General features: G+C 37.6%; 1 protein-coding gene across 9 annotated transcripts in view; it reads left to right on the top strand.

The window, feature by feature from the left end:
- chl1b (cell adhesion molecule L1-like b) overlaps positions 1-21148 on the top strand; it is a 920799-nt gene that overhangs the window by 201004 nt on the left and 698647 nt on the right. For 8 of the 9 annotated variants that reach the window (XM_073072427.1, XM_073072429.1, XM_073072428.1 and 5 more), the window contains one exon: positions 15424-15475. The exons of the other annotated variant lie outside the window; for it this stretch is intronic. The gene's annotated coding sequence lies outside the window, so the exon portion shown is untranslated. The remainder of the gene's footprint in view (positions 1-15423; positions 15476-21148) is intronic. 9 annotated transcript variants of the gene reach the window in all.

The raw sequence follows: 21148 nt of genomic DNA, 5'->3' as shown, positions 1-21148 counted from the left end.
AATGTAGGACTAATATAAACAGGGTTCGGATGTCTAGTGTAGGCTTGTTAGGCCAAAGAACCTGTTTCTCTGCTATATTTCTCTTGGCCTCTTGACTCCATGCTCTTCATTCTCTTGGTCAAAGAAACACTCTTGATTGGCATTCATCTGTCAGCTTGCATGTTTATTCCCTCGCCACTGGAAAAGTGGGCCACATTGGCAAAATATATGGCAGTCACACAAAAGTACTCTACAACAGCACGTCTCAAATCCACAATCCCGATCAAGAAGCACTACAGCTACAGGACTAAGGGAACACTGCCCACAGTACATCAATCAACATTTGACATTCCTCAGCATGCCCTGTCATCATGGAACTTCCTTATTTTTCAACACTGAATGCTTTTACCTGAAGGAATGCCATAACTGAAAAGGGTCACCTTCACAAAGGCTAATTAGTGATGAGCAATAGGTGTTGGCTTTGCCAGCAATTCCCACATCTTGAAATAGCAATTGAAAAAAAGTGCTCTTAATAGTAAATTGATAGAACTTTAAGCTCTCCTCTGATAGGAAAAGGAACATATGGAAGAGCCAAGATCATTAAATATTCCAAGCCATTAATTGATTTGTTTGGGTGAAGCTTGATTAATCAGATCTCACAGAAACCAACTTGCCAAATGATTTGGCTCCATTCCCACAGCATTTAACACCTTAGCAAAATTACTCTCCTTAAGCTTGGGGAGTGAATTTGTAACGCTCTTTATGAAGTAGTCTTCCTGTGATTATACATCTAAAATTTTTCAATAGAACACTGTTCATTCAAACTTTACTAAGAAATCATGACTTTTGTCCATGTTCCCCAATGGGCCCAGTTGGACTGACAATTAAGGGCAGCTGTTAATGGGTGGTGTTGCAGTGTGGGGCATTGCAGAGAGCTCTGCTGTAGGTGTTGCTTTATTCCAAGTGGATTATATAACATAATTATCCAGAGTAGCTATCCATGATAATTAGTTGATGATCAATGATATCAATGCACTATATGCCAAAAGAACATACTGGAATACCTCAGGGCAATGCATTGTAGGGCTCTTGTATAACCTGTCTCAGTTATCTGCCTGTTAATTTTCACAATGTTATCTGTTGTCTGTATCATAACATCTTAAATCCTTTCATTCAACTCTCTGTCTGCTTGACCTAAATTGCCGTCAGTTAAGCAATAGTGCAGTGTTTATATTTTTTTTGTATTAACTGTGCAATCACTCAATGGCCTTGCTCCTCTCTAACTTTCATATGGTTCTACAATCTTCATAACCCTATCCTGGCCTCTTGATCTCTACACCAATAAGAAAGGAAGCTATGAAACTTTAGCAATCTCTCCATCCTCAGCTTTTTTTTTAAATGACTTTCTTCAAAATTACCATTTTGACCCTGCTTTTGACCCACCTTTAATATTTCTTGAAGTCTCAATTTTTTTATGTAACACCTGGTGGGATATCTTGCAGGATTTTGCTGTGTTAAAATTGCTATGCATGATGAAGTTGTTGTAGTTAAAGATGTTATACTGTTGGAAATAAGATCATAGTTGCCCAGAATCTGTTTTTCGCTCTCCGAAGGTGTATAAAATGCAGTGATGTTATCTGTCAAGACAATGGCAAAATTGGACAAAATTTTACCCATAAGAATGCTGTTGGGACTTCTTTATAGAACTTGAAATTCCATATCAACATCCTGCTCTTCACTGGAGAGGTAAGCTATCAAACCTCAAAGACCTACCATGGCTGCAATGATGCAAGAAAACATGTGAGTTGAGACAACAGAGTAATCTCTTGTCTATGCATTTCCTGAGAGTATTTGTTCCCAATTTATTCTCCTAAATTCCTGCCTAAAATGATCATACTTAGCTCTCCCCCAGTCAAATGCTTTTCCATACTGTCTGCTCCAATCCCTGTCCTAGGCCATTGTAAGGGTCAGGGAGATGTGGTAGCTGTCTCTGAAATGCTTACTCTCTGAGCTAGCTGTCTTCTGACCAGGTTCATTGCCTTGTACTAGATCCACTATGGCCTCTCATCTTGTTGGCCTTTCTACATATTGTGTCAGAAATCCTTCCTGGACACATCTAAGAAATTCTGCCCCAAAATCTAAACCCCTTGTGCTAAAAAAAACTCCAATCAATATTTGGGGAGTTGAAGTCACTCATGACAACAACCCTGTTATTTTTTAACTTTTCCAACATCTGCCAACTAATCAGTTCCTCAGTGCCCCTGTTGCTAAGGAGGGGGGTAGATTTGCATAGAGCATTCCTGTTACGAACCCCGTAACTGGGTCACTTACCAGCAAAGATAGAGAGGTCCGTTGAAGTCTGATGGTACTATTTTTAAAAGTTTTTATTTATAAAGGGGCACAAAAGTAAGGTTAATACAAACATTCAGATAATATACGTCGTCAATACTCAATCTAAAGCGCGGGTATAGTAATAATCATCAATAAGAAGTAGCTCTATCGTTTTGTCTAGGGGTAAAAATATTGTCCGATGGAAATATAAAAGTCTCTCAAGTTCATGCAGGCTTTAGCCTTTTGGGGACCGCTGGGTTTCACTTGTTGGAGAGAGAGAGAGAGATTTTGTGAGGAAAGAAACTTGCCCAGTCTTTTAGGACGCAAACCGTCGAATCGGGAACGTTGGTTCCCCGTTGTTAGTTCGAAGTCCTTTTCGGTGTTATCAGCCACCCGTTCCCCAGGCCAGGGGAAACGGAACGCACGTGGCTTCCGAATAGCTTCCCGTTATCACGGGAGCGATGAGCGATGGTGTCTCCTTCTGGTGCGTCGCTAGGGGACTGCCCCCTGCAGCCCCTCTTTTATCTTGACTTGCAGGGTTGTAGATGTCAATCAGGGTGGGGTGATGCAATCCCCAGCCCACATTGCCCAGTCCACGTTGCCCTGAGAGCTGGCACGTAGTATAGGATCGCAATCCACAAAGGTGTCTCCAAGAAACAATGGCCAAATCCGTTGCTTTGTTTTGCTGAGGATTCTCTCTCATTTCCTGGGTCCAAGACCTGAATTAATAGCGATCTTGCGATTCTCAAGAAGGAGGGGGCTGGGATCATAACAATTCCCAATGGAGTGATTTCCTAATGAGTGATGATGTCCTGCATTCAGATGGATTTTGTTTGGGAATACCAGGGTGATATTTATCTTGGAATGATCTCTGACGCAATCTGACCCAGAAATTTTTTTTTCTTAAGCCTCATTTGCACAATAAAACTGTAAAAGTTTTGTAATATTTCAAGGCAAATTAGTAATATACAACATGCTATGGGGTGAAGAGAAAAGGATCAAATGAAAAATTGACATTTACTTTTTATAGCTGAAACCAATGTAAAAGAAATTACCGGCAGCCTTCACATTTAATTATATTTATATTGTTTTCATTCTATATGCTTATGATTCTATGCTAGGTACATACTTCTAAGAGAAAAGTGATTCAGTAATGAATCTGATTTTATGAACGTGCTTTTAGCTTCTCCTGTCTTCAATTGCACCGGAATATTTTTCCATCTCTGCTCTTAAGCTCTGCAAGAGGCTACAATGGACTATAGATGCAACTAGCAAACACCATAACAGGCACAACCTTTCTCACCATTGAGGACATCTTCAAGAGGCAGTGCCTCAAGAAGGTGACACCCATCATTAAAAACGCTCACATTCTGGGACATGCCTTCTTGCTACTTCATTACGGAGGAGGTACATGTGCCTGAAGACATATACTCACTGATTTAGAAAGAGCTTCCTCCCTTCTGCCATCAGATTTTTGAATGGTCCATAATCCCATGAATTTCACCTCATTATTCCTTTTTTATGCTGTTGGTTTTGTAATTTATAGTAATTTTCTGTCTTTGCACTGTACTGCTTCCACAAAACAATGTATTTCATGTCACGTAAGGGAGTGATAATAAATTTGATTCTGATTAATCAACTTGTCATTCACAATTGAGTTGGATTGCTTATTTATTGACATCCAAATCGCTGCTGTCGCAATATTTTGATCATCGCTTTGTATTTATACTTCTTTGTCAACGTTACCAGGGTATGTTCTCCCAAAATTATCATTCATGTTTTAACATGCCTATTGTCACAAGATATTTCATGTTTTGATTACCAGATTACTTAGAAAAGCAAGTTTCCCCAATCTAAAAATCTCTCACGATTCTGTTGCCAACTGGCAAATAAAAGAAAGAGTTGTATCTTTGAAAGGACTGTGGCCAGTGCTGCAGGCGATTTATTATGTTGTGCATCAAAGATACAGTAGACAAAAAACGGATTATGGTGCATGGAGATATTTACATAGCACGTAGGAGCAGGACTTTTAGCCTCTTTAGCTATTCAACAGGATTGTGGCTGATATATAATCTCAGTCCTTTGCCATCTTCCCCCTAAAATCTTTGGTTAATGAAAATGATAATAAATTTTTATCATTTTTATCAATTAATTATTTATCAACTTCAGCAATTTTTCAATCCTTTCATAGGTTCTTTTCAGACAGTATTTCAGTTCTACATCAAATAAATAAGCCAGAACTGCAAAAAAGAATAGCTGCATGATTCACATTGTAATGTTTTAGTGCTTAAATGGTGTGCCTTTTAACCTTTCTTTCTTTAGCTGTTTGTACAGGAGAAAGCGCAGTTTCTATTGTGTTTCGCCTGTTTATTATTTCATTTCTGAAGGGCCTGGCTTTTAAGTCTATGTCTTGTAATCCCTAACTCCACAAACTGTAGAAATAGGTTTTTTCTCTCTCTCTCTCTATTGATATTCCTAGCTATCCTTTAAAAATACTTGATCCAATCACCTCTCAACTTTAATAGCAGGGTATGCAGTCTTAGTTTGCTTAACGCTGCCTTGGTTTACACAGATCTTGTTCCGCTGGAAGATAATCTCTTTGTTACTGGTATGATTCAGGTGTATCTATACTAAACATACATAGGATGTACTTTAGTTTGGAATATGCAAACTGGGTGACCGCTTCTAAATTATATATATGGGGTCCAATAAGGTAAATGTTTTTCTTTACTAAATTCATCAATAATAGTTAGGCTATTACGATTCAGTCATTGTGAATTAAGAGTTACAGTCCAGGGATTAGGGACTTGGTTAGTTAGAATTGCTATTCACAGTTTTGGGATTAGATTTTCATCAATTTGGACCGAGGTTCAGTAAGAATTTGGTCATTTAGAATAGAAAATTACAATGTGGCGATAAGCAGTTTGTTGGTAAGAAGTTGGTAGAGTCAAAGGATTGGCAGTCAGTTGGAAAGTCTTGTTTGGAGAATAAACAGTCAATCAATTAGCACTGGGTTTAAAGTTTTGGGATTTTGAATTGGTCTGTCAGATTAGGCGTGCATCTCAAAACAAGAGTCTTTCAATTAGAGCAGCATGTCCCACTCTGTGGATAAGGTGCCCAATCGATTACAACAGTGCTTGAACATATGATTGCTGTACACAAGGTAAATTATTTAGATAATAAAGAATTAGATTGTCCATACCTGAGAGCAAGAGTCCACTGAATAATCTAGAGTGGGCCACTCACTATATTTATAACATTTATTAAAGGATTAAGGTAAGAATATTCCCCAAAGGAGGATGATCTGAACTGTCGAGTTATTACCGTACTTGGACTGTGGAAATGGTGGTCTGTTTTGGTGTGTTTATATAAGAACGGTCTTGGTGATGTTCATATCTACTAACAGAATGACTTGAATTCACTATTCACATATATGTATTTTGTTTTGTATTAGCTGTTGTTGCAATGTGTGATTTTGTTGTCTGAAAGAGCAGACTTGTGTTTTATCATGCACAAGCCAGCAGGGTTTTTCCTGAAAGAATATCTGTCAATACATGGATTTGTATACTTCTGAAGCCATGAAGTCATGTTAGTTGAACGTGCCTGTGCATTCAAACAGAATAACTTGATCTGAGATGGAACATGTCTGAATGCAAATCAGTTTAATTGATTACTTTCAGACACCATTATCAGTTCTGCACCAGAAATATTGGATTTCCAATATATATGCCAAGCTATCCAATTCACTTCATTGCATTGTACTCTTCAGATGTATAAAAGGAATGCTCTTATCTTCCATTGCAAATAGATTTGTGCAGCTATCGTTCAGCGCTGCTCTGCACCTAAACAGAAAGGAAGAACCTGTTTCTCCTTGAGCAGAGAGCCTCTTAACTTCATGTGTAGCACTCCGTAAATAGGATGATGTGGCTTGTTTCTTCAACACTGGACTAGAATCAATTTGGTATAAGGATTGATACCAAATCCTTACTTATTTATATCCCACGTGTATTTTCAACACCCATGCTACGGTGCTACTAGAATTTCTGGATTAGTGTAGGTCAAGTTAAAAATATGCACTTCCCTTTTTGTTTACCTGCAGCACCAAAAAGAAGTTTAATAGACAATAGGTTCTTTCAGAACTCAATTCGCTGATGCTGAGAATGGATTACAGATGCCGAACCATTCATTATAGAGGCTAAACATTAATCAGCATGGACCTTTGCATTGACTTAGACAGCTTAAATGATGTTAAACAATCTAGGTGAAGCACAATCTTGACCAGAGATGTTTTAGGCAACACATCAGTAAAACAAAATTTGATACCATGACAATACACATAAAGTGCTGGAGGAATTCAGCAGGCCAGGCAGCATCTAAGGAAAAGAGTAAACAGTTGACGTTTCAGCTGAGGCCCTTCAGCAGGACTGGAAAAAAAGGATGAGGGGTTGGAGTTAAAAGGGGACGGACACTGAGGCATTTCTGTATGTCCCTTGCATTTTAGAGTAAAAGTGATATTTGTACAACCTAATATAAAGTACAAATTTAAAACGTGACAATGTTTACGTTTTACTTTGCAGATACAGCAGTTCTTTTATAAAATTTATGCATAAGGCAATTAATGGTTTTGGATCTTGAATGAGTAATTGGTGTATCATTGTGCAAATACAGAAAACAAGGGTTTATTGTGAACTTCATTCAGTAAACTGTAATGTTAAAAATTCTATCCGGTGCTGCATTCAAAACATTCAGAGATAGAAGCTTATGTGTATGGTTGTTTAGATATTATTACATATTATTTATGCATGCTGGTTTTAAATAACCTGTTCATCAAATGAGGATTGCCTCAGCAAAATACAATTTGACATGGTTAAAAAGTGCAACAGGAAGAGAACAAAAGAGCAAATTTTTTATCAATCATAGCATTGTAGCTTTGAATTAATGACGCATGAAGATTAAGCAATCTTAATCATTTCACATTTCTGGTGGGTCTCAGGAAAATAGGTCAGTATGCCGGATTAGCATCACTTCACAACTTTCAGGGGAGGCACAGCAACTTTGAAGCGGACGGAACTGAATGAAGAACTGGGAATGGTTGAAGTAACAAAAGGTTGAATTGAGCTTTGTCATTGTATGTCCATCCTTGTAGCTATCAAATATAGTTGTCCTAATATATTTCATATTCATAGAGTGCCTAATGTTTAATAAATATGCATGAGTAGTAGAACAGAATCCAGTTACAGTTACTCAATTAAGGGATTAATTAGTAGATAATTAACTGGTCATGCAAGAGCATTAATTGGATTCCCTTCCCTGTACTGTAATAATGTACCAAAACCAAAGCAGTCTTGGAACATCTTAAGTACTCGTGTATTATTCAGATACATAATGTTTACATTTGTCAAAAATATAAAAAAATGGGCCAGGGATATTGTCTTCAACTGTATAGGGTAACGACAACCCTCTGATGCTGTTTCTTTTTGTTCATTTATTCCCATTGTGCCAACTTCGTTGAAGATCTTGTTCAGTGAGGTGATCAATTTTATTTATGCTTCTGTAGCTAGGTTACGTGACTTGACCCAAGTGTTGCAATTTTGCACTGACTTGGCACTGCGTGAGTAAGTACAGCAGCTCCATTATAGTTGTTTACTTTTGGGGAGGGCGAATGTAAGTATTTGCTGTCCTGAAGGGTTCTTGTGCTTTTGAGATTGGATTTTGCAAACTTGCAACAAAGGAAGGTTTGCAACAAAGGAAATGTTACATCAATTTTCCATACTGCTCTTAGGATCTCTGCGTGTTCCTGTTTGGTTTACAAACTCCTTTAATTTAGTAATAAAAGTACCAAAGTTCCAAGTATATAGCAAGCATCAGCTGTTGAGCTTTGAAGTCAGTGTTTGTGGTGACTACATTTAATTGTTTTAAATTTTGTGGTGCAAGTAATCATCCCCACAATTTCTATACACGCTTATCAACCCATCTTGCCTGCTCCATAATGTTTAGACTCAGAACTCTACCTGCTGTTTTAACATTCATTTTGATTGAAAAAATCAAATAAAAACACAAATATGCTATAACCTGCATTACAGCTGATTTCTTATTTCTCAACAACAGACTTCTCCCTGTGTTGTGATTAAAAATGAACCAAGCAAAAAAAGTATGTGATAGCTACTTGTTCACCAATTAGAAATTTGCAATGTATGTCCGTGTATATATTTAAAATGTGTTTTGTGGAGGAGTAAGGAAGTAATAAATAAGAAATTTTTTTGTTTGAAATTTTAGAATTGCACAGTATGCGTTGGTCTCAATGATCAATCTTTTAAAACTGGAAAATTGTTTTCCTTCTGAATAACTTGCTCTCCTTATGGTCTGTCTACTTTGAATTTAGAATTATAAAATAACTTTGAATTGCATGCCTCAAACCTCCCCAGTTTTGAATCATATGGTTCTTTCTCATGCTTTTATCTCATTATCTTCCTCCCTCTTGTTTTGAAGATGCCGGCTTATGCTGGCAATAATTCTTAAGCAGCAAGCATTCCTGGTGCTCAATAGCAAATAGTACTTCTTGTGTGTGTGGAGTGATTATTGACAAGATGTCTGATGTGGATGAGGACATGATCTTTTGAGCCTTCTTAGGAGTCCTTCCATCCAGGAGTCATTGGTGAGAAACTGTTCTTTAGAGTCTCTTAAAGCTATTCACCCAAGATTATTGTGATTTGACAGGTGCCACGGCTAAGAAAAAAATCACTTAATGCGGATTTATTTAAATCTATTCAATTTGTAATGCACATATTTCAGTACTGTATTATGCAGCAATTTTACCATGTAAAGCCATGCTTTATTTAAAAATCGTGTTATGTTAAAGTCTGCCAATTTGACATAAGCTCAACAGCACAGATTATATCTATGGGAGCCAAGTCAGGCATCAAAACACACTACAGATTCTCAGACTTGCCTTGGGTTGGATTGAGCCCATCCACCTTGTGTAAACGCTGTACATACATGGAAGCTTGCTACAGAAATGGGGTTGTGCTAAGGCTGACCATCTTCATGCATCCTGGAGGGCGTATGGATCACAAGGAGCCCATCCTATGTTTCAATGTAAGACTTCACTGAAACATTTCCAATTGAACAAGAGCCCAATGGGACCCAGTTGTGTGCATTGATTCAGGTTGCAGTCAAAATGTCATAGAATCATAGAACACCATAGAACAGAAATGTGCCCTTTGGCCCGTCTAGTCCATGCTGAACTATTAGATAGATAGATAGATAGATAGATACTTTATTCATCCCCATGGGGAAATTCAACATTTTTTCCAATGTCCCATACACTTATTGTAGCAAAACTAATTACATACAATACTTAACTCATCTAAAATCACCCTCTCAAAAAGCATTAATAATAGCTTTTAAGAAGTTCTTAAGTAGTTTACTTAAATACATTGAGTCCTAACCCCGGCACTTTAACATATCTTACTCCTGGCGGTTGAATTGTAAAGCCGAATGGCATTGGGGAGTATTGATCTCTTCATCCTGTCTGAGGAGCATTGCATCGATAGCAACCTGTCGCTGAAACTGCTTCTCTGTCTCTGGATGGTGCTATGTAGAGGATGTTCAGGGTTTTCCATAATTGACCGAAGCCTACTCAGCGCCCTTCGCTCTGCTACCGATGTTATACTCTCCAGTACTTTGCCCACGACAGAGCCCGCCTTCCTTACCAGCTTATTAAGACGTGAGGCGTCCCTCTTCTTCATGCTGCCTCCCCAACACGCCACCACAAAGAAGAGGGCACTCTCCACAACTGACCTATAGAACATCTTCAGCATCTCACTACAAACATTGAATGACGCCAACCTTCTAAGGAAGTACAGTGGACTCTGTGCCTTCCTGCACAAGGCATCTGTGTTGGCAGTCCAGTCTAGCTTCTCGTCTAACTGTACTCCCAGATACTTGTAGGTCTTAACCTGCTCCACACATTCTCCATTAATGATCACTGGCTCCATATGAGGCCTAGATCTCCTAAAGTCCACCACCATCTCCTTGGTCTTGGTGATATTGAGACACAGGTAGTTTGAGTTGCACCATATCACAAAGTCCTGTATTAGTTTCCTATACTCTTCCTCCTGTCCATTCCTGACACACCCCACTATGGCCGTCTAGTCTCATCGACCTTCACCTGGATCATAGCCCTCCAGACCCCTCCCATCTGTGTACCTACCCAAATTTCTCTTAAATGTTGGAATTAACCCCACATCCATCAATTCCACTGTTGCAGCTTATCTCACATTCTGGCCACCCTCTGAGTGAAGAAAATCCCATTCATGTTTCCCTTACATATTTCATCCTTCACCCTTAACCTATGACCTCTTTGTTATAGTCTCAGTAGAAAAACTTGCTTGCATTTATGCTATCTATACCCCTCAAAATTTCGAGTACCTCCATCAAAGCTCCTCTCATTCTACTAAGCTCTTGGAAATAAAATCCTAACCTATTCAATCTTAACCAGTAACTCAGGTTCTAACTCCTGGCATATTCCTTGCAAATTTTCTCTGCACTTGAGTGTCCTTAAGTGCAGGAAGGGTTTAGAGTGACTGTGGGGTCATGTTGAGTTTTACTTTAGACCTTTAATAATGTAACAAATACACACTCCTGAGACTCTTCAGGCTATAGCCTCCTCCTGATGCTACGTTTCTCTTTACACGGCATCTTAAAAGACCCAAAGTTTGATTATCAGGATACACAATACCTCACCAATAGGACCCTGAGAGGACTCACCATAATGGGCTCTGAAGTCAACACAGAAATAAATTATCCATCCATCTGTCAACATGCCCTTCTGGCCCAACAAGCCATACTGCCCAACAACTCATTGATTTAACTCTAACCTAACCACACATTTCAATGACCAATTAACCTACTAGCATAGTCTTTGGACTGTGAGAGGAACCCTGGAGGAAACCTACACGATCACGCAGAGAACGTACAAAACTCCTTACAGATGGCACTGTGATTGAACTCCAAACTCCAATGCACCAGGGTGTATTAGCGTAGCACTAACTGCCACGTTACTGATTCTAGAAAGTTCTATGCTGTGCCGGTACGTAGGCATCAAGCCCAAATACCTGAGAAGCTTTCTAATCGTGTGTTTTATGGGAAATTTTGATTTTAAATCGTGTCATTAGTCATCTTCGGCAAGTATCTGTACCAACTTGTTTCTCAATTAACTGAATACACTACTCCACTGAACTCAATAGCTTCAGGTAGTCCAGTCATCTAAATGTTGATACACCCTTGACATTTCCTGTGATTTCATCCATATGCCTAAGTCAAAAACTGAGAACTTCAAAAATACAAACTAGTTCTGTAGTTAAGCTGTTTTGTATGAGGTATGGTACAAGGGGAAAAAAAATCATTTTCTCTACATTGCCCAACTTTTGATCCATTGCGAGAGTGTTCAGATTTAATTTAAAATCCTATTTTGGTTGTTTTCCTTCCCGTTGAGGCATGGCTTAAACACACACTCAAGACTTTATAAAATACAATTCAATTTGCATTTCTTTTTTTTCCCCCAGTAGTAGTCTCTCAAGGTCAAAGGTGACTTGTTTCCACTCCCTTATCAGTGAGTCACAGGCTGGTTAGAAATCTTTGTTAATAGAAAATGAGTATGTGGTTGTGGGAAATAAAGCCTTTCTTTAGAAATCCAGAAGTTAATGTTTGCTCTTTAGTCAAAAATGGGGCCTGAACTTTATGTGGTTTATTATAAATTCTGACTAATTTCTCCTAACAAATATCTCAGTAAGATTCCGTCAACTTATGAATAAGGAAAAATCATGGTTTCATAATGGGCAAATAAATTCAGAGAGGCTACATCATTTGGTTCCACATGTTCAATGTGAGAGATTTCATGTTGTTTTACAATATGAACCTCATAAATTCAAATGGGAATAAAGAGATTTCAGTATGAGAAAATACTTACTCTGTAAAAACTTCTAGAGTTTGCTCTTACATTTATACCCACTTAAGCTGTTTCCTCTGGATGGCAAATCATTCAAGAGTATCACGTTCTCCAAAAATACACATTAATTGCAAAGACCATTTCCAGAATATTGAATGGTGCCTAAATAGTGTTAAATTATAATGTATGGGAGGCCAAACACATTATGATTGAAAGCTCACCAGCACAAAATCTAAAGTTAACTTGTCTTAGATATTTTCATCATGCTCTTTCCCAAACTGGACATGCAAAGGAAATCAGGAAAGTTTAGGAATTATTGGATAAAGAAGGGAATAGTTATCTGTTGTTTTATTTGCTGAAAAAGAAGAGTATGATCCAAGAAGAGAGACAATAGAGGAATTTTTTACAGAATTAACTTCTAAGGAGACCCATGATGGGAAATCTTTATGATAAATATAATAGGACCAAAAAGTAATATTCCTTATATTGGCAGCCCAATAGTGAAACCTAAAATTCGGTAGGGCTAATCTACCTATCTCTTTATTTCTTTGTAGGTAAACTTTAATTAAATGAGCTTGTTTATTACTCCAAATATAAGATGTTAAAATGGAATCTAAAGAATCAAAGTAGGTCTTAGGAATAAAAATAGGTAAAGCCTGAAAAAGATATAAAAATTTAGGAAGAATCTTCATTTTAATCAAATTAATTCAGCCAATTAGGGATAAAGAAAAAGGAGACCATTTAGAAAGTGTCTTTTTCACATAATTCAATAAGGGGTTTAAGTTTTCTTTAAATAAATTCTTTAAGTTTTTAGTAATTGGCGGGAAGTATTCCATACCTTCTCACAACTTTTTAGGGTCCAATTTGACCCAAATCCCCTTACTGCCTTGTTTGGTATTATTGCAAATGAAGATATAATTTTAAATACTCCTAACCTACAGGTTTTAGTTTTTACCTCTCTCTTAGCAAGGAGAGCAATCTTGCTTAAATGGTCTATTTCTCCTACACATCTTCAATGGCTACGTGATATTATGTCTTATTTAAATTTAGAGAAGATCTGCTGCTCAGTCTTATATTCAAAACAATCTTTTTATGATATCTGGGGACCTTTCCTAAATTACTTTTCCAATTTATAAAGTTTAACAGTGCACAGACTTTTACGTATATTTTTATCTTCTCTTCTTAAGCGAATATTTTTTTTTCTAATTACCCATTATCATCCATCAGCTTTTTTCTTTGGTAGTTGGTAGGGGGTTGACTTTTTTTTAATATAAGAAATTTATTTTATGATGTATGACCTATCTTTAAATTTTTGATTACAGACTGGTATACCTTTATTGTGATATGCTATAATATTTTGATCAATTTTATTACAATATATGAATGTACACAATTTATGTTGAGATGTATCTATGTGTTGCACTCTGTAAATCTTGTTTTTTCTTTTGAATAAAAATACTGTAAAAAGAAAAAAGAAGGGAATAGTAATTGGAGAGATGGTGGTGGTCGTGGGGAAGGGGTTGTTATAAATGAGTGAAGAATGCACTGTAGTGATAAATGTTTTGGTAATCAATGGGACACTTTTAGATATTTCTTTGGGGATGAGGGGCAAGTGGCTGATGGACTGATAGGTGGGATGGAAGGAGGATTAAGCAACAGATGGACTAGTTGATGAGAAGGCTTGCATATCAGTAGGCAGTAGAAAAGAGTCCACATTCTGGATTCTGGAAAATTGCCATGTCAGAGTAAGTACTTAAGTAGGTTTTAAGGTGTGTTGACAGTGCTCAGAATCTATATCTGCCACCTGCTCAGCAAACCCACGTGAAGTAATGGTGAGGAATCCCAGGTGTGTGTATTTGCTGCATTATTAGTTTTGTGAGGACCTGCTTCAACACTGCAGACAGGGCAGAAAAATGATAGAAGGACCATCTGTTTCATTTAATTTCAAATTTATTTAGAGATCCAGTGTGAAATAGGCCCTTACTGCTTTTCAAGCTGTACTGTCCAGCAGTGCCCCCCCCCACCAACAACCCCAGTTTAACCCTAATCTAACCACGAGACAATTTACAATGACCAGTTAACTTACTCAGTAGGTCATTGGACTGTGGGAGGAAATCAGATGACCCAGCGAAAGCACACGCATTCCACAGGGAGGATGTACAAACTCCTTACAGAGGATGCCTGGATTGTACTCCAAACCCTGATGTCCCAAGCTATAATGGAGTTGCACTAACTGGTGTGCTACCATGGTGCCCTATCCCAAGAACATATGTTGAACTCATTTCCAGGTGCTTTCACGTGTTCATCAAAACCCAAAATATAAGTTCCTTGCTTATCATTACAGTAGATCTCTCACTGAAAATAAATTGCATATTACACAGCAGTGCACAATCCTATTTCTGGGCTCTTACCTCTGAACTTTGACCCATATCTAAGTTCAATAACAGGTGTAAATTCTAGTCAGCAGATTTGGAGAGAATGTGTTCCTACCAACCCAGCAAAATTTGAGTGTGTTCAAAAATGCCATTGTGGAAGCAATATTATTGTTGTTGAAGAAGCTGGTAACCTTCTTCATTAGCTGCCCTGCAAGTTAGAAAAGATATTTATTTTCTGTTACACCAGTTTATCTGAACACAATGGTGAAATTGCTTCCACATTTGCAAAATTTTTCTGTGAACTCTTGTATAACTGGAGAATTTAACAACTCTGACATTGAAACCCGTGAATCTCAGCTTGAAACATTTATGCTTGCTGAACTAATATCCATTATCAAAACTATGGTTATGATATGAAGGTGTCTGAATTTTACTCTGCTCTCATGATATTTTCATATAAATAAATCAGCTTTAGAGATTAAAAGCTGAAAATTTGAAGAGTTGAATATTGTTAAATAATTTATGCTAACACTAAAACATTTAATTTGACACTATTTCAAATGCCCAAGTATTTTGCCAGGAACTTAGTGGAGAATGCAGACTTAATGCAGACAAATGTTTATTTGAAATATTTTGCTAACTTCAACAAATGCATAAGGAAAAACTTTGACTAATTACATACATATCTGAAACTGATATTCAAGTCATTGTTTTTGTAACCCTGATGTTTTTTTCCTTTTACACATATCTCCTTCTGTTAAGTGTTTAACCTTTCTTTATATCTTGCAGTATTTCAGTGAAATGATTGAAGATTGAGTCAGTTTATCCAGATGATATTAGGGTAAGTTATTTTATCTCAAGTAATTTGACATGGTGTTTTGGCAGAATTGTTATTTAACATCCAGTGCTTTAGAACAATGATTTATCATTTTTGTAAGTTTTGACCTCCTATACTTCTTTATTAGTATGCTTTCAAATTAATTCTTAGTGTATCAGCAAAATAAATACCACATTCTGTGGCTCAGATGGTAAATCAAATTTTATCTTCTAATTAAGCACATCTGAAAATCAAAATTATTGAATGTTTCATATGTTCACCTATTAATTTAATGCTAGTCGCATTTGTTATCTGTTACCCTGTCTTGTATGTGGTATGAGCCTGCTGGGGTCAGTAAATGGAGGAGGAGATGGGGTGTTGCAAAGCATAAATATACAGTTATTATTGGCAAGTATTTCACTCATAAACTGCAGCTGGGATAAATATGAGATTATATTTTAAGAAAAATAATAACTTTGTATACAGTAATAAGTAAGAAGGACAAAGGAAGCAATAGAAATTTGCTGTACAAAATACAAGAAAGTAATCTTAGCATTCAAATCCAAAGAGTGGTACAGTAGTGTCGCTGATAGCATATCACCATTACAGCAAGAGTAAGCTAGATTCAGTTCTACTGTTTTTTATAAAGGGTTTGTACATTCTCCCCATGATCGCATGGTTTTCCTCCAGGTGTTTCTATTTCCTCCCACACTCCAAAGACATTTGTCCTGACGAAGGGTCTCGGCCCGAAACGTCAACAGTGCCTCTCCCTATAGATGCTGCCTGGGCCGCTGCGTTCCACCAGCGTTTTGTGTGTGTGTCTTTGTAGGTTAATTGGTCACATAGGTGAAATCAGGCAGCATAGATCCATTGGGCTGGAAGGGCCTGTGTTGTATCTCTAAATAAAATCAATAATCACATAAAATAGAACCACAATTTTAAATATTTCAAAGCAAACCAAATGACAGAGTTTGCTGCTTAAAAGAAAAATAAAATGAGAAACATTGGTAAAGTTTACCATATTATTGAAGGGTGCTTCTGAAGCTCTGGGGAAAAAAGTACAAGGACATGTTAACCCTATAGGTTTATCCATTGGGAAATTAATTGTGTCTGTTTTCTCATATGAAGCGCTAGGACATGATCTAAGAGAGGCCTTCTAATTAATTTTTGAAATCCCTTGTTTCTGATAGCCCATATGAAGATGGCTTTCAGTTTTACAAGAGGAGAAAAACCAGACACTAGTGAAATTAAAGCAACTACCGTAGATGTCGGATTATAAGCCGCTACTTTTTTCCCACATTTTGAACAGCTTTGAACTCTGCGGCCTTTAATACGGTACGGCTAATGCATGGTTTTTTTTCATGCCGCCAAAAACATTTTGCCTCGTAACAGTAGACCAATAAAATTGATGAGTAGTTCACAGAGGTCCAATGGAATTGTACGATAAATCAAGCGCACTTTCACAATTAAATTATTGTAAATCAGTCATTTGTACTCACCCTCATCAACATGGAAAACACTCGAAGAAAAGCATTGTGCTGCCTTTATGGCAGTTATTTAGTTTATAATATTTTCGCTTAGTAATTCATTTTCTAGTTAAAGTTAGAAGTGTTTTAACTATATTTGTTTTCTGTACTACATCGCGGGATGCTATGACGTCACACCCGGTTTTGCCGCGTCTTGTGGGAAAAATGCCAGTTTGCGATAAACGGGAAGGCGGGGGGGAGCGGCGGAGCGGCATTGGATCTGAGCGAACGCTGCTTTTAAGTTAAAGGCAATCAATAACTTTTCCTGGTAGGCTGCAGTATATATATTTTTTACCAGTCGTTAGGAGATATTGGAATGTTGTTCAGTAAAAAAGTATATGCAACGTATATTTAAAAGTAGCCGCGTTACAGGCACGGTTCGAAAAAAAGCATTTGCAATATGTATTTGTTTATGTTACCATATGGATTTAATTAAAAGTTAAAAAATCCTCACAAGTAATATCTTTCTGTGTAAATATCTCATATTACAACGTGGGACACCTGCGGCCGAAAATCCGGTGCGGCCGAAAATCCGGTGTGGCCTAAAATCCGGTGTGGCCTAAAATCCGGTGCGGCCTGTACAAGTAAAAAATTGATTTTCTTTCTAAAATTAGAGCCAGCGGTTTTTAATCAGGTGCGCTCTGTAGTCCGGAATCTACGGTAATAAGATAAAATATCTTTTACCAAGAGTAGAGAGGGAATCTGAAACTTTTATAAAAGAGTGTGACTGAAGGGAATAAATTGAATCAAGTTTGGAAAGCACATGTGGAACAGAAGTGCCACATGAAAGGGTTGGACCAGGCAACCACTTTCTTAACTGCATGGTCAAAATAACTTTTGAAAGGCCTTTGATATATTATCTTCATTTGTAAAAGTCAGAACATGTATAATCAACATTCCATGATAAGATGATAAGATGTTATGATGAGTGTGATAAGATGTTGACTAAACAGAAACTGTTATCGGTAGCAACAAACTGATATAGGTGGGACATGGGAGCTTGTATGCATTGGGGCTGTGACAACTGTTGTTCACATTTTGGCTTTGAAATATGAGGAATACTTTCAAAATTGGTGAGCAACATCAGTTTGAGGGTGTTATAAACACAAAGGAATGAGTTCAATAGTTGCTTATTAGAATAATAAACATTAGATAAAGATCAATCTCTACACACCAGAATACAGCAGGCCATTGATGTTCTAACACACATAAATTGGGAATATTAGATATCATTGGGTTACCTGTTTCGATAACCATCAACTGTTGTATTATCACAGTAAATGGTTAGTTATCCTTGCCCACACTAAATTTATATTCAGTAAATTATGGATGTTGTAAGAGGATAGATATTCATTTTCTGGAAATAGTGAAATAAATATTTCTATGTTGTGGTTTCATTTTGGTTGATATGATTTCTGACTTAATTTCAATATTATTTTAAAAGCTGGGTATTGTCATCAATATGCTTGCTTCAGTTTTCTTGTCCCCTGTCGAATCCATCTGGTTGTAGATTGATTATTGCTAATGTTTCAGAAGAAAATTAATGACATGCTTTTTGTGCTAATCACACATTGCAATCTGGCACATATTTCTCAGTAAATAGATTTGTAACTATTATTCATGAGAACATTTTGACAGTTTACAAACTCCAGCACATTTTGTTCATTTAGGTGTTACTAACTTCATTTTATTCCTCCAAGGAAAATGTTTTTCCTCTGGGTCTGAATGGAGTTGATTTTAAAATAAAATGATGATATCATTACTGGTGTAAATCAGTCTGTTGGTTATTGTGATATTGTTTTATATAGCCTTAATGTGTGCACATTAAGAATCCATCACTGTGAATGGAACTTTATTATTTGGCATGTAAAATATTATGTACAAAAGAAATTACATGTTAGGTATTGTAATGTTGTCACTTTGTGTTAAATTTTCTTTGTCAGTTGCTTTAATCCATTCACATCAAGTCAATCAATACCTCTGACAACGTGTTAGACTTCACTATGATATTGCACATGATATTATTAGTGAATGCACCTGGACAAAGAAAAAGTTGATCTCAGTTACGAGTTCTAATGTGATCTTCCTTTTTGAAAGGAATTAAACATTTTGGCAATAAAGATGGATCAATGATGCACAACAATTTTGTGGAGAGAGCCAAAATGTACAATCCAAAGCACTTCCAGGACAACTCACAAAAACATCTTTCATTTGATCCAATGTAGATACAGACTGATATATTGACCTGTGCTCAAACGTCCACCAATATCATGCTCAGGTGCCATACAATGGCATACTTGTTCCCCCAGAACTTGATCTCAGTGTTATACAGTGACAGACCTAAGCCCACCAGTAATGTACATCAGTGTCACACAGTTTCACTACTGTGTCAGATAATTTGCAAAGCCATATCAGTGTCCAATAACGTTATACAGTGTGAGATGTGTACCCACCAGTACCATGATGTTTGTGTCATATAGTATACACCAGGATCTACATGTTTTGTTGCAGCAGACACGTGCCCACCAGTTCAATAAACCTAGGTGCAGAGCTGGATTGAAAGCTGGAATTAGGTGTAGACTAGATTGGCCCTGACAAGATCATGGTCCTGGATCTAGTTGGGTCCCTGGTACAGGGTGAACCTGAGGTTAGGCGAGTATTCCAAGGTCTGGCTTCAGCAGAGATGAAGAGATGTCTTGATTCTGAGTGTTGGATGGGTGGACTCATACCACTTATTGGTTATGGCACATAGTGTTGTTCTTCTGGCTGGAAGTTCACTTTCTATAATTTCATTCATAAAGCATTATGACAAGATAGGCCAAAGCCAGCATGGTTTCCTGAAAGGAAGATCCAGCCTGGCAAAACTTCTACAATTCTTTGAGGAAATTACAAGCGGGGTCGACAAAGGAGATGCAGTAGATGTGGTGTACTTGGATTTTCAGAAAGCCCTTGACAAGGTGCCACACATGAGGCTGCTTAGCAAGATAAGAGCCCATGGAATTGCAGTGAAGTTACGAGCATTGGCTGGTCGGCAGAAAACAGAATGGGAATAAAGGGATCCTATTCTGGCTGGCTGCCAGTACTAGTGGAGTTCCACAGGGGTCGATGTTGGGACCGTTACTTTTTATGATGTATGTCAATGATTTGGACTATGGTATTAAGGGATTTGTGGCTAAATTTGCCGATGATACAAAGATAAGTGGAGGAGCAGGTAGTGTTGAGAAAACAGAGAGCCTGCGGAGAGACTTAGATAGTTTATGGGAATGGACAAAGAAGTGGCAAAAGAAATATAATGTTGAAAAGTGTACGGTCATGCACTTTGGTGGAAGAAATAAACAGGCAGACTATTATTTAGATGGAAACAGAATTCAAAATGCAAAGATACAAAGGGACTTGGGAGTCCTTGTGCAAGATACCCTAAAGGTTAACCTGCAGGTTGAGTTGGTTGTGAAGAAGGCGAATGCAATGTTGGCATTCATTTCTAGATGTATAGAATTTAAGATCAGGGATGTGATTTTGAGGCTCTATAACTCACTCATGAGACCGCACTTGAAGTATTGTGTGCAGTTTTGGGCTCCTTATTTTAGAAAAGATTGGAGAGGGTTCAGAGAAGATTCATGAGAATGATTCCGGGAATGAGAGGGTTACTGTATGAGGAATGTCTTGCAGCTTTTGGTCTGTAGCCCCTGGAGTTCAGGAGAATAAGGGGGGATTTTATAGAAACATTCCAAATGTTAAAAGGCCTGAACAGGTTAGATATGGCAAAGTTATTTCTCATGGTAGAGGATTCTGGGACAAGAGGGCACAACTTCAGGATTGAAGGACAATCTTTTAGAACTGAGATGTGAAGAATTTACTTTAGTCAGAGGGTGGTAAATCTGTGGAATTTGTTGCCATGAGCGGCTGTGGAGGCCAAGTCATTGGGTGTATTTAAGGCAGAGATAGATAGGTTCTTATTAGCCAAGGCATCAAAGGGTATGGGAAGAAGACAGGAGAGTGGTGATGATTGGAGGAATTGGATCAGTGCATGATTGAATGGCGGAGCAGACTCGATGGGCCGAATGGCCTAATTCTGCTCCTAAATCTTATGGTCTTATTATTTTAATATTTTGATTCTTTTGTTGCCTTTTTATTAATGACATGACAATAATTATAGTAGACATTTAACAAT

The sequence above is a fragment of the Hemitrygon akajei genome, chromosome 19 (genome assembly GCF_048418815.1).
Source record: "Hemitrygon akajei chromosome 19, sHemAka1.3, whole genome shotgun sequence".
Taxonomy (NCBI): domain Eukaryota; kingdom Metazoa; phylum Chordata; class Chondrichthyes; order Myliobatiformes; family Dasyatidae; genus Hemitrygon; species Hemitrygon akajei.
Note: the sequence above shows the minus strand (reverse complement) of the source record. Positions and strands in the feature narration are given on the sequence as shown.